The following is a 14,397-nucleotide window of genomic DNA, read 5'->3' as shown; positions in this document are numbered from 1 at the left end:
TTGAGCTCTCATTAACACACAAAATCATACAATTTAACAATAAAATTAGTATGAGTCAATAAACTTGAATTAATGCTAGGTTCTTGTTGACCTCAAAATCCTTTGTAGAATTAACAAGTAACTAATCTAAGGCGTCTGATAATGACAATAAGCAATAGGAAAGATTAACAAGGGCACATAGTTATGTTATTGTCCTTTGAGTCATGATTCAATTCAAATTTCATAAACCATTAAAGCATATTAGAATGTGTGAAATGTCTTGTAACCAAACAACATATTTATGTAATATAGAATAATGAAATAATAGAGGAAGTTAACTCAATACATAAATCTCTTCCGCTCAAAATCAATATGATTTAGGATACTCCCACCATGTTTTCAAAATTCAATATCCTATTAAAAGAAGTCAATGAGTGAGAAGCCCAAATTTTTCTTTCACCAATTCTCCCCTTGGGCAAAGCACTTAATAATGTGCTCTTCCAAATATGACTTTATGATATCACTTACCTTGTATTCACTATACTTAACAATGTAACGTTGAATTGCCTTCAACACAATTCCAACCAACAGACTCAAGGTTAGACGTGAAGGATAAAGTAGATATTAATTATCAAGTTATTAGTATGTCATCTTAGATTGTTCGCATATAAAAATCGACTAACAAATATGGTTTCAGTTCTCTAGGTGCAGGAAAACTAACAAACCAGAATACAATTTTGAATGCCTTATCAATTAAATCGCATGCTTAAAATTTGAATGTGTGAATGCTGCACATACTTAAAATTCCATATTCATGTCTTTCAATATATAATCATCATTTCTTGACTGGACGTTAACATATATATGATCACATGACCAATACTCGTCGACACATAGGGATGGACAGCAGTATCTGTATAGGATCATCTTACCGTGTACGTGCTATAAACTTTACTCCCTATATAAGCTATGATTCATGTCTGATGCTAAACAACATGTTAAAGAAGAGAATTATACATGCACCAGCTCATCGAAATGAAAGCCTAATTGATTGATCATGCATGTATTTCACCTGCCTTTCATATTGCTATAAGTATGATCAAGCCTAACCCCTCTTAACCATGTCTCAACATGGGGTTTTACTTATTTCATGTTGGAAAATCAGTCTCAAGATATAGTTATAGCCATACTGAACAAATGCTCATATGTGGATTTCAACACACACACACACACACACACACACACACACATATGTATTATATAATGCCACAATACGCATAATTAATTTTATGACAAAAGCAACTAAGCCCAATTAAAGGAGAAACAAGTGTTATAACATAAGTGTGTTTTGATAATTCGTCGACACCTCAACAGTGTATATATATAGAAAGCCTTTAAGGGAAGGGATTCCCATTTTTCAAAAAAAAAAGAAGGTATATCCTCTTCACCGTTAGATTTGACTTTAATGAAATCCTATGGTTGAGATTTTGTGACCTGTGATTTAATCTCAACCACAGAATTTCATTACAGCCAAATCTAATGGTTAAGAGGGTGTTCCCATTTTTTTTGAAAAATGGGGATCCCTTCCCTTAAAGGGCCTGTATATGTATATATGATCATTTCAAACTCATAGGCAATATTGGGGAAAATATGTCTCTTTATACATATCAATAATACTCAAACATACCAGCCTTTTCGACTTTTAAAACTTCACACCAACATCTTCAAGAAAAACCTTGGCTTAGTCACAAGTGGAATCCCCTCCTCTAAAGGTTTCAGTCATGATCCTCTTCATAATCCTCAATGGCATTCTATTACCTTTTCGCCATTTTTTCATATGTTAAATCATATCAATACATGATTATGTCACACTTTTGGGCAAGAAACATAAACAGTCATCATTCGATAATAGATCATGTAACCTTATTAAATAACAATCATGTAAAAGATTAAGAAAACAACCAAGAATTCGAGTCTTTGGACAAGAAAACAGTCAACTTAATTCTCGTAAAATGTTATGCCCTGGAAACATCTCAAACCATTCATACATTCCTCTATTTGGAAAAGAATATTGACATGTTATGAGTTTTTAAAATCTAATTTACATAATCCTTTTTCTTAAGTCTTTTCACTTTGGTAAAAAGAAAAGATATGTAAAGTCTACACTAATCACGCTCAGATGTTTTTCCTGAACAAGTAAAGGTTAGTGCAATTAATATTATCATAAGAGAGTTTATTGCTATGATTGCAACCATCTGTTGAACCCAAGTAACATTAGGAAAAAGAAGTCAGAAACATCAGTAAGGTAAATTATAAACCCTATCATTTGTGCAACATAATTATGCACTGGACTTAGGGTCTGTTAATTTGGCTTTGATACCAAATGTTGGGACTACCTAAGAATCATTTAACCCTAAACCACAATGTGATATATAGAATAGGAAGACGTACCTGTTGAAGCCAACGTGGTTGTCAAAAGAACTCTTCTACTCACTCAGGCCCTTTATGCTCTTATGGTGATAGAACCCTAGACTTAGAACCAATGCTTTATGAGTAGGGAATGTTGGAAGTTTTGAGACTCTTGTCCCACATTGGGGAAAACAAGATTCTCAAGGGCCTTTATATAGATTTAATGCTTTAGTCTAATAATTACAACATGGGACATTTGGAAATGGATTGAAGGCTTGGGCCTTATGGTTGTGTGGATTAGGCTTTTTATAATATAGCCTAAATACAATTAATATTAATTAATCAAGAGGGGAGAGTTAGGTTGACAAGTAGAAACATTTGTACGTGAAGAATTGAGACCGTAGGTTTAGGGGAGTACTGAAACAAAAGGGAAGAGTTAGGTTGACAAGTAGAAACATTTGTACGTGAAGAATTGAGACCGTAGGTTTAGGGGAGTACTGAAACAAAAGGGGAGAGTTAGGTTGACAAGTAAAAACATTAGTACTTGAAGACTTGGACCGTGGCCTTACTTACAGAAGCAGACGAATCCGCGTAACCACTAGGCTGTTTAACCTTGGCTCTTTCCAATTCCGTAGGTTGTGTAGTAAGTATCATAACACTTTAGGACTTGGTGTAGGTTGTTCTGCGTTTGGCAGTGGTGAAGCTTATCGACTATGTAGCATGTCGGCAGTGGATAAAATCTTCGCGTATTCATGCTAGCTTGTTTAACCTTTCACAAGAATGTGCGGTTGCATAAGTCTAGTGTGGTTCTACTGTTTGAAGGGCAAGCCGTAGGCAGTATTCTGGAAATTCGTAGGCTACCTTAGTGCACTCGGTAGTAACTTTAGGTTTCTAGGGCAGCCGCCCATTGGGTGTGTTGCGTAATGTGCCCCTCCGTCTCTAGGGCCCGGTTCCCTGTTGATTAGGCCGATAGACCCATAATCATTCAGCTAGCTAAGCCTTGAAAAAGACCATTGTGGCTATTTCTAGGAATCCCACCGCAAGCCATTATGCACCTAGTTATACTAGGGCAGCCAGACTCATCCACGTCTGGATATTCGAAGTGTTGAGTTTATCCTCCCACCTTGGAGAGCACAGTTGGTCCCTCGGGGGGGGGGTGCAATTTCCTACAGTAAGTCCCAAATGGGGGTGTAATCTTCTTTTGAAGTGCAGAAAAAAGATAAGTTATTGTAGACATATAATCGAGCCAAGTTACAAATTACTTTTGAATTCTTTATTGAAAAATGAATAAAATGAGCGAAAAACTTGGTTGCAAAAAACTGCATGATGATTGGATAATCCTCGGTTTACGAAGTGGTGCCCATTGAGCTGCTTGAGTCTTCAGGTCTTGATATAGTGGGAAGTCACACATAGTATTTCCTCAAATTGTAGGCGTTCCATTGCTTCTCGATCTCTTTATCATTCATGGTAGCAAGAGTGTAGCTACCCTTGCCGCCTACTCTGCTGATCTTGTAAGGACCTTCCCAGATGGGATCCATTTTTTTCGAGCCTTCTCTGCGGGCAGTGATGAATGCCTTTCTTAGGACTAGATCTCTGGGTTGGAACTGCCGGATCTTGGCCCTTTTATTGTAGCTGGAAATGAGTTGCTGCTGGTAGGCTACGATGCGAGTGATGGTCTGTTCGCGCATTTCTTCTGCCAGATCTAAATTTGTGGCCATCTCTTTACTGTTCTGCTCAATGTTTGGCAATAGAGTATTGATACTTGGCATAATGACGTTGGGATGAATGATTGCTTCCGACCTAAATGCCAAAGAGAAAGGAGTTTCACCGGTTGCTCGTCTTTTGGTGGTGCGATATGCCCATAAACATCCTGGGAGCTCATCTGGCCATTTTCCCTTTTTGTCAGTAAGGGATTTCTTGAGGCAGTCGAGGATCGTCTTGTTGGATGCTTCGGCTTGCCCATTGCCTTGAGGATATCTTAACGTGGACATGTGTTGTTTGATACCATATTTTTGGAAGAACTTCGCCAAATCTTTTCCCACAAATTACGGGTCGTTATCAGTGACGATGGACTGAGGGATGCCAAATCGGCAAATGATGTTCTTCCATATGAAGCGCTCTATGTCCGTCTGAGTCGTGGTTGTCATGGGTTCTGCTTCTACCCATTTGGTGAAGTAGTCGGTTGCTACGATCATCATGCATCTTCCTCCCGTAGCAGGTGGCATAGGCCCTACCAGGTCAATTGCCCATTGCATGAATGGCCGATGACTCGTCTGTGGGGGTAGTTCACTGGCGGGTAGTGCTAGTACTGGTTTGTAGCGTTGGCAACGGTCGCATTTTTATACTAACTCCTTACCATCTTGGTGCATGGTAGGCCAGTAGTAGCCTACGTTAAGAGCCTTCTGGGCTAAGGATTGGCCTCCAGAGTGATTCCCACAAATGCCTTCATGAATTGAGCTTAGAACCTTCAAGTCATCAGGATGTGCTAGGCAGCGGAGATGTGGTCTGGTGTAAGACATTCAGACGAGAATGCCATTCCACATATAGTAATGTGCCGACTTGATTTGGAGCTTCCTTGACTCTAATCTTTCGGTGGGTAGTGTGCCGTTGACCAAGTAGTCTATAATTGAACTTTGCCAGGTGGGAATTACACTAACCTGTGACACTTTGGCTATCGGCTCCATCTCTATGCTTGGTTTGTCTATATATTCCACCGGAATGGAGCGTTTAAATTGGTGGTCAAGGGCGGAGCCTAAACTAGCTAGTGCATCTGCATGGGCATTGTCTGCCTGCGGAACTTGAATGAGAGTGTAAGTCTGAAATGCCTCAAGCTGCTGGCATACTTTCTCTAGGTATTGTGCCATCCTAGGATGTTTTGTCGTGTATTCCCCAGTAGCCTGGCTGGTGATTAGCTAGGAATCAGAATGAATTGCGATTTTCTTCACCGCCAAGTCTTTTGCCATTCGAAGGCCTGCTAGTAGAGCCTCGTACTTAGCTTTGTTATTGGATGCTTTGAAGCCTAGAGTGATCGCCTGCTCGAGCATTGAGCCGTCTTGGGTAACAAGGACTACACCTGCTCCTAAGCCTTTATAGTTGGATGCTCCGTCGACATGCAAATTCCAGAAGTCTTTATTGGATGGAGCAAGCGTGACTAAGGTACTTTCGGCTACTTCTAGGGCGTCGTTGGTCTGCTCTGTTGCGTTGCATAGGCTAGGCGTGAATTCTGCTACGAAGTCTGCCAAGGCTTGGGCCTTTATCGCTGTGCGAGGTCAAAAAACTAAACCATATTGGCAAAGTTTCAATGCCCATTTCATCACTCGTTGAGAAGCGTCTGGACCATTTAATATTGATCGTAAGGGATACTGAGTCATGACAATGACTGTATGAGCTTGAAAGTATGGTCTGAGCTTCCGAGCCGCAACAACTAATGCCAAAATTAATTTTTCGATCTTTGGATATCTTGTTTCCGCATCGAGAAGAGCTTTAGAAGTGTAGAATACCGACAGTTGGGCCCCCATCTCTTCTCGTATGAGGACAAAGCTCACTACTACTTCGGAAACTGCCAAATAAATGTATAAATCCTCCGCTGCTTCCGAATTGGATAGTAAGGGAGGTGATGTGAGATAATTCTTCAAGTCTTGGAAAGCGTTTTCGCATTCTTCATCCCATTTGTCTCTTTGTGCCCTCTTGATAGCTTTGAAGAAAGGCTTGCATCGATCGGTGGATCATGAAAGGAAGCGATTGAGGGTAGCTGTTCGTCCGGTCAAGCTTTGGATCTCCTTCAAGGTAGTTGGAGACTTTATCTCTAGGATTGCTCTTATTTGCTTGGGATGTGCTTAAATTCCTCGTTGGGTTACTAAGCACCTTAGGAATGGACCTGAAGATACTCCAAACGTGCATTTGGTAGGGTTAAGCTTCATCTTGTACTTTCTAATGATATTGAAAGTTTCTGCCAAATTGCGAATATGATCTGATCGCTGCTTGCCCTTTACCATGATATCATCAACATAGACCTCCATGGTTACCCTAATTTGTTTTTTGAACATTATATTTACTAGCCTTTGGTAAGTGGCTCCCTTGTTTTGTAGGCCAAAGGGTATGACTTTGTAGCAGTAGGTGCCCTGCTCTATCACAAACGCGGTCTTCTCCTTGTCGAGCTCATACATGGCCAATTGATTGTAACCGGAGTATGCTTCTAAGAAGTTGAGCAGCTGGTTCCCAGAAGTTGAATCTACTAATAGATCGATCTGGGGGACATGATAAGGGTCTTTTGGGCATGCTTTGTTGAGGTCAATGTAGTCTACGCAAACCTTCCATTTGCCCTTCTCTTTCTTCATGACTAGTACGACATTAGCAAGCCATGCTGAGTGTGCTACCTCTTCTATAAATCGGGCCTCCAATAGCTTGTCAATTTCTGCCTCAATAATCGCTACCCGTTTGGGTGCGAAATGTCTTCTTTTTTGGATTACCGGTTTAGCAGTAAGATCAACGTGCAGCTTGTGGCAAGCCACATTGGGGTCAATACTGGGCATGTCGGATGGTGACCATGCGAAGACATCTCGGTTTTCTCTAAGGAAAATAGTGAGTTCCTCATTTCGGCAGGGCTTAGTCGTGAGCCAATTTTGGCCGTCTTTTCCGGCTGCTAGGGATCAAAATGATGTCTTCGGCGTCCTCTTCGGGTTTCCATCCTATCTCGTCTGCTTGGGCGCCATATTCTCGATCCTCCTGCTGTAATTTCTATTTGGTAGTCTCTTTATCATTTTGGACTTCAGTAACCTCTACGGGGGTAAAGGTTTTCTTTTTTGATTCTTTCAACATTTGCACAGTGCACCGTCGAGATGAAACCTGGTCAGACTTAATTTCTCCAACTCCCCCTCCGAGGATGCGGAATCAGATTTTTTTATACTTGACGGAAGTGACGGCATCCAGCATGATCAACCAAGGTCTCCCAAGAATCCCATTGTAAGGAGATGGATCACTTACGATCGTGAACGTTTACTTTGAGACGACTGGCGGTGTTTTCACGTCAAGTGTGATATGGCCGATGGCAGTTGAGGTGTGTCGGTTAAATCCAGTAAGTACCTCTGCCCGACGTATGATTGTACTTTCCAAGCCCATCTTCTGAATGACTGAAAGTTGAAGTAGGTTGACTGCACTTCCATTGTCAACCATCATCCTATCGACTATAGCATAGGCTAGTTGGACAGATACTACCAGTGCATCGTCGTGTAGGAAGTCGACTCCTTCTGCATCCTGCTCAATGAAGCCAATAATAGGTCCAGGTTGGGTATCGACTGCTTGAACTTCCTCTTTTTGGAGTTATTAGTAGCCCCCAAGTGCTTAGATTCAGCGAAAATGCCATTGATTCGAATCATCTTGGTTGGTGGCTCATCATCTCCGTCTGCATTCCTTTTAGGTTGCGCAGCTGGCTTATCCAAGTATCTATCGACTTTGCCTTCTTTCACGAGCTTCTCTAGGTAGTTCTTCCAAATGTAGCAGTTGTCGGTTATGTGACCAGGATCTCGGTGGAATGCGCAATACTTTGTGTGGTCCAACTTGGAAGTATCTCTTTTTGATTGTTTTGGCAACTTGAACCATGGTTCGTTCTTGATGTCACGAAGGATTTGATGAATCGGAATTGAGAATTTAGAATGGCTATTGGTTATCGGGCCTTTTTTGGTTGTGGGTTGGTCTATACGCTTAACCTCCTGCCTGCCCTTGTTGAGCTGTTTTCCATCCTCCTTCCTTTGAGCAGCTGTTGACTATTTTCGAGGATGTTCGGGCGCCTTTTCTGCTTGTCGAGCCTTGTCCCAAAATGCATGCTTCTCTGCTCGAGTTAGGTCTTCTTTCATGATCATTTCTCCAAACAATGGGTGGTCTACTGGGAGTCCTTTTTGGAAAGCTGCACTTGCTATCGAGTTATCGCATCCGACGATCTTCGCCTTCTCTGCTTTAAATCTCTTCACGTAATCGCGAAGTGACTCTTTTGGGTTTTTCTTTACGTTGAACAAGTGATCGGACTTTTTCTTGATCGAACGATAAGATGAGTATTCTTTAGTGAAAACCAAGGAAAGATCATCAAAATTCTGGATGGATCGTGCCGGCAAGGTATGAAACCAATCTTGTGCCTCGCCTTATAAAGTAGTGGCGAATATTTTGCACATAAGGCCATCATTATTCCGATAAAGGACCATTGCACTTCAGTAATGCTTCAAGTGTCTTTCGGGATCCTCGTCTCCTTTGAAAGATGTGAAGTGCGGCATGCTAAACTTGTGTGGAGGCCCTGCCTGCTCGATCTCATCCGTGAAAGGTGACCTACTTATGTTGGTCATATCTCGCCTTAGTGCTTCATCAACCATTTCGTTGCGTCGAAAATCACGCATCTGTTCATTGAAAAGCCTTTCTACCTCTTTTTGGATTTGCCCTTGTTGGGGTAGCGGAGCCTTCGGTTGCCCCTGGTCTTTACCTGCCGGTCTAGGCTGCTCTTCTTCACACTCGGTTCATCTATGCCGTGGCTGCAATGTATGAGATGGATTCCTAGCCCAAGGGATTTCTTTGCAGGCTACCGGTTAAACTAGAGCCGTATTGAATGATTCTTTCCTTCCGTTTGTCAGGCTGCCTGCTCCGATGTGATGTGAAGGATACTCATTGTGGGCCTAACCGTGAATGAATGCTTTGCCTGGAAGGCTGCCCACATTGATTATCAAAGCGTGGCCCCAACCGTGAATGTATACTTGCCCGTAGGCCTAATCGAGAGTGCATACTCCTCCGCGCGCTAAGACGGGAATATACGCTATCTCGGGGCCCAAATGAGAGTGTGCACTGCCTGAATGCTTGACTTGTGGCTGCTTTCCAGGACGCTGCTTAAGAGGTTCCTCGTCTGCCCTTGTTCTACTTCGAGATACTTCATCTTGGGCGCGTTGGATCTCAGTGCGTTGCAAAAGTTGATTCACCAAGGTTGTTTGTTGTGCAAGGGCGTTCGTCAATTTTATGACTTGTCGGGACAAGTTTTGTTCGCCATTCGGATTGGAAGAACTTGGATGGAATGCACCTCCTTGAACAATAGAAGGGTGGTTGACTCCAAGTGCGAGATTTGAGTTGGGGAATATCAAATCTGCGGAGAAATGAGGTGAAAACGCCCCAGCCTCGATGATTGGTTCGAATGGTTGAGATTGTCTCGGGCCGACTTGGGCAACTTGGGAAGCCATGAGAGCAGGTTGGATCACGGGAGTAGGCTGGGCTACGGGAGCAGGCTGGATCACGGGAACAGGCTGCTCAGTGCGTGGTGCATACGAATGCGAGGCTTGGGCTTGGGTCCATGCAAACTTGGATGGCAAGGCTTGGGCCATGGTGGAACCTCGTGGTAATGGTGCCACTCTGTTTACGACCGTATTTTGCATCATGGATCTCCGCAATCCCATTTCTTGAGTATTCGAATTTTCACTTGTGGTATTTTCTAAATTTCTATCCATTATGTTTTTCTTATACGTTTTATCAAAGAACCTTTGCAAGTAAAAAATTCTAATAATAAGAACGTATGAAAAATATTCAAATGGACTAGAAAAAATAGAGAAAATACCTTTTTGTGTGAGAGTCTTCTACGAGTTTGGATTTCAACTCTCAATGAAAGCACCAATTTGTGGATGCAAATTTTCTCCTCCTTGATCTTGGACGATTTTGCACCTACAAAACAACTAGCACCTTAGGTTAAGGCCAAAAGCCTCACGTGCCCACGATGAATGGGGGGGGCTTTGGCCGAAGAACCTCCGATGCCAAAGTTAGAATTTTAGAGAGAAATAGTGTTTAGAGTATTTGGGATTTTTTGTAAGAGAATTGGAATGAATATTTGGTGAAAATAGGAGCCTATTTATAGGGCTAGGTTGGTTCACTTTAGAGAGGAATGTGGCCGGCCACTTAGTAGGGTTTTTAGGTTTTGTTTTGGTTTAATTAGGCAATTAATTGGCTCATTAAACATAAAAGGAAATGTTTTGGTGGTTATGGAATTTATTGGCTAATAAAAAGGAAGAAATGGTGAAAAAGGTAGAAAAAAAGTGATGGATTAGGTTTTGAAATGGGGATAGCCGGCCCTCTAGTGACTTTTAGGTTTGAATGGGTGTTTCAATTTGGTAATTAAGGGATTGATTAGGTAATTAATCCCTTAATTAGTCAATTTTTAGGAAATTTGAAAGGAATATATTATTTAGCTAATTGATTAGCTAAATAATGGAATATAAAACATATTAAATAAATTAGGTTTTGGGAATTACCTTATAGAAAAGATTTGATGAAATAGGCTTTAAATTGTTACCTATTTTGGGCACTTTTGATTTGGTTGAAAGATGATTGCCTACTGCTCGCGCGTAGGAATCCCAGTATGCCTCAAGGGTATTTTTATCCTCTTTTGTCCAAAAAACCACGTGGCGCCTAGTGAATATTTTTGGCTCCACAATCATCAATATAACACTTGAAGACAATATATCAAGCCAAAGTTCCAATACTGTTTCCCATGGTGATTGATGAAAATTGAAGAGTTTGATTGTAAGAAAATGTGCAAGGTTCCAAACCTTGAAACATAACTCCCTTAATTTTGCAAATCTTTTGAACATTTGATATTTTGTAATGTTCTAATGTTTTTTTTTTATTATGCTCTTATTTTGGGTATGTAAATATGTAATACTTGAAAGACAAATGCGTTTTTATATTTTGACTGTGATAATATAGTATGTGTATACTTATTTAATATTATGTTTTTCATTTGATTATTTATTGATTTGAACTATATTTTCCTTAACGGGTAATGGATCAGATCATATTACCTGTTAATATTATCGGGTCGATTTCAGGTCGGGTCATTTTACCTGTTTATTTTAACAAGTGTTATACGACACGACCTATTAAGATATCGAATATGACACGAAAACGACATGAACACGAAAAATACGATCCGAATGCCCAACATTAAATTGGCGATATTACCCTGTCGAACAGCTCTCCTGCTTCGTTCTTTCTTCTCTTTACACGTAAGGTTACCTATTTGTCCATGCTTGCCATGTGTCGATCATCGTCCAAGCCTCTCTTGCATCTTCTCCATTTTTCCTTCGGTTTCTTCTCTCTCACAAATATGCGCTTTTGTCGCTGTTGAACTCGCTCTTGAATCTAGCGCTTTTTCTCTCACAAAATACCGATTCCTTAACGTTTTTCCAAAACGTGCAAATTTGGTTTCAACCGGTTTATCCCGATCTCAAAATCGTCAACACAAAATCTTGAGGATATTGGCCTCTGTTTCTGTCTCCGACCCCGGAGTTGGGATTGCTCTCGAAGAGCTGTCTGCGTCTATGCTTTCCAAGTTACGGCCTTCACCAATCCCATGTTTTAGTTTGTTTCTGATTCTTTTTAGTTTTGGATTTGTAATTTTTGTTTGTTGACTGAGAAAATGTGATCTCATGTTTTAGTTTTGGTGTTTCTGTGATTTTAGTTCGTAAGTTTTTGTTTGGTAGCTGAGAAAATGTAATTCCATGTTTTGATTCAAATAAAGGAAGAGTAGAGAATGGTCGTCCAGAGGAGTGGGTAGAAAAAAAAGGAGAAAATAAGGATGAATCTTGAGGAAGGGCGAATGGAAGGTTAACAAAAATGGAAGGTTAACAAAAGAGTATTCTGTTCAAATCCCTTACCCAAATTAAATATTTTAATTTCTCTTGAAATGATTTGGAAATTAGGTTTTTTATTTTGGGAGAGTGATATCCGTACATCCCATTTTATTCTCACACATTTTTAATCCCATTTTATTCTCACACATTTTTAATTTTAAACCGTCGGATCAGATGAATTGAAGAAGATGAATGGATATAAATTATCAGAGTTGTATGACAAGTAAAATGAGATGTGTGAATAGCACAACCCTTTATTTTGTGCGTTTTCACTCTTATTTCTTCTCCAGTTGGAAAGTGGAAGCTTCAACTTTTAGCTCAGAGTTTGAAGCCTCACAGTTTCCACTTTATCAGTCAAGTATACTGGGCCAGAGTCACCTTTATCAACTGCCTCTTTATAGAAGAATAAAAGTCATTCTCTGGTAACTAGATTATTGAATATTTCAGAATTTAAGTCCTGTATTAGTGCATTCACTGATGATTTGTGTTTCCGGAATGCAATGTTAGCCCTCCTACTATCAACCTCTACCAACAGTTTCTCATCAATGGTGCAACCATATGACCCAGAGGGAATCTTAAGGTTGATTTCTGCATTGGTCTAATTCTAACTCTATTTCCATCTCTCTCTCTCTCTCACATACATACACTCTGTCAATGTCAAAGCGTCATCGTTACCAATTATTCAAAGTTGGTCTTCGGTTCATTTTATTAGAAAATTTCCAATTCTCTTATGGCTGCTGTTTCATGTTTTGTAGGATTGCATTTTGGGCACATGCTTTTGCATTTTAAGGTCTGAAACTTCTTGCTGATAACACTAATTGTTTGCACTCTAGAAAATTCTTCATTTGATTCAATTGAGCTTTTGATTTCACTTTTTTTGTTGCTATGAAATGTTTTTCCAGGCTAAAATCATCGGATTGCAATTGGGAACGTTCGCTTTCACCCTTTCTCAGTTCAATTTTTTCTTATAATAAAAAAAATAATTCATTGTTCTCGTTATATATTTCATTCAGGGTTTTTATTTAGTCAATTCTCTGTCAGAAACCACGGGATCTTCTTGAGAAACCACGAACCCATCTAGAGTCCTCAGGTAAAACCCATCTTCCATTTTTTCTTGGATTTTTCTTCTCTACACCTAACAATATTATTCTCTTTATGTTTGGGTGAAATTCTAAAAATTATTGTATTTTTGTATGAAGTTTGATGCTTTGGATTGCGGAAATGGGGTTGAATTGATTGTGATCTTTATTTGCACAGAAAGATTGAAAGCTTTGTTTTTATGCTTACAAGCTTGGTTTTTAAGAGGTTCTTGGTCACGAAATTTATTTTAGTTCCTATCCCCTTGGCTGTTTGCAAAGCAAAACATAGATGATTCATGTATTATTTAAGTTTTTATATTGGGATGCAGGTGCTTTCGGAAATATAAGAATTTGTGTGTTTGTTGATATGAAAAAAAAAAAAAGAAAAAAAAAAGAGGACGGTCTCAGTTGTTTGTGAGTCGTATATCCCCTCATCAGTCTTCCCTAAATGAAATTTGTTTAAGGCTGTTTGATAATCATTTATAATTTATATGTAAAGTGGTTAATAAAAAGATGCAGATATTTTATCAGGACTTTATTCGATGCTTTCATAACATATGCAATTATTAAGTAACATTTTTTCCCTTCGATTTCGTCAATTTTCTTCTGATTCATGTTTTTACAAACATTGGATAACTTCCAAATTAACCAAGTGAAGAGAATGACTTTTCAAGCTTCACAAGTTAATTCAAGGGCCTTAATCACTGTTTAAGGCTTTTCTATTTCTAATGCTTATTACTTATGCTCCTAGATTTCCTCTTATCAAGAAAATTCTACTAATTGCAATTGTTAACTATTATTAGGGTGAGAAATGGATCATTGATTCAAAATCAGCTCTTCCTGTCGGCAATTTATCCACTTATTCATCTCAATTTCTTATTCTTTGTAGATTGTTCTGATACCTGCTCACTCATTTTTTTTTCATTGACACAACTCTTTCATTTCTTCTTTTTCATCATACTCTAAACTTACATTCCGTTTTCAGCTGCAAATTCTAAGGATTAGCTATACACAAGAAGGGACTATTTGTAAAATTTAGTTAGACATTTTTTCTAACAATTATAATATCGTTTGATTTCAATTCGTAATTACTTCTTTTGTTAAATTTAAGCTTGATACTGTCAGCAGATCCTCATACTTTATGTCCAAATATATATACAATGATGTATATGTGTAGTTTTTATCATATTGCTCAGCATTTTGAGTGTGTTCTTTTTGTTTGTTGAGAGGTAGAGTACACTGTTCACAAAGGCAAAACAGGGGACATCTTCTACTTCATTGGG

At 39.5% G+C, this 14,397-nt stretch overlaps 1 pseudogene; it reads right to left on the bottom strand.

Annotated features, from left to right (window-relative positions):
* LOC126634577 (LRR receptor-like serine/threonine-protein kinase IOS1) overlaps positions 1–14,397 on the bottom strand; it is a 30,877-nt pseudogene that overhangs the window by 14,779 nt on the left and 1,701 nt on the right.

The sequence above is a fragment of the Malus sylvestris genome, chromosome 9 (genome assembly GCF_916048215.2).
Source record: "Malus sylvestris chromosome 9, drMalSylv7.2, whole genome shotgun sequence".
Lineage (NCBI taxonomy): Eukaryota > Viridiplantae > Streptophyta > Magnoliopsida > Rosales > Rosaceae > Malus > Malus sylvestris.
This window is presented reverse-complemented; position numbering and strand designations above follow the sequence as displayed.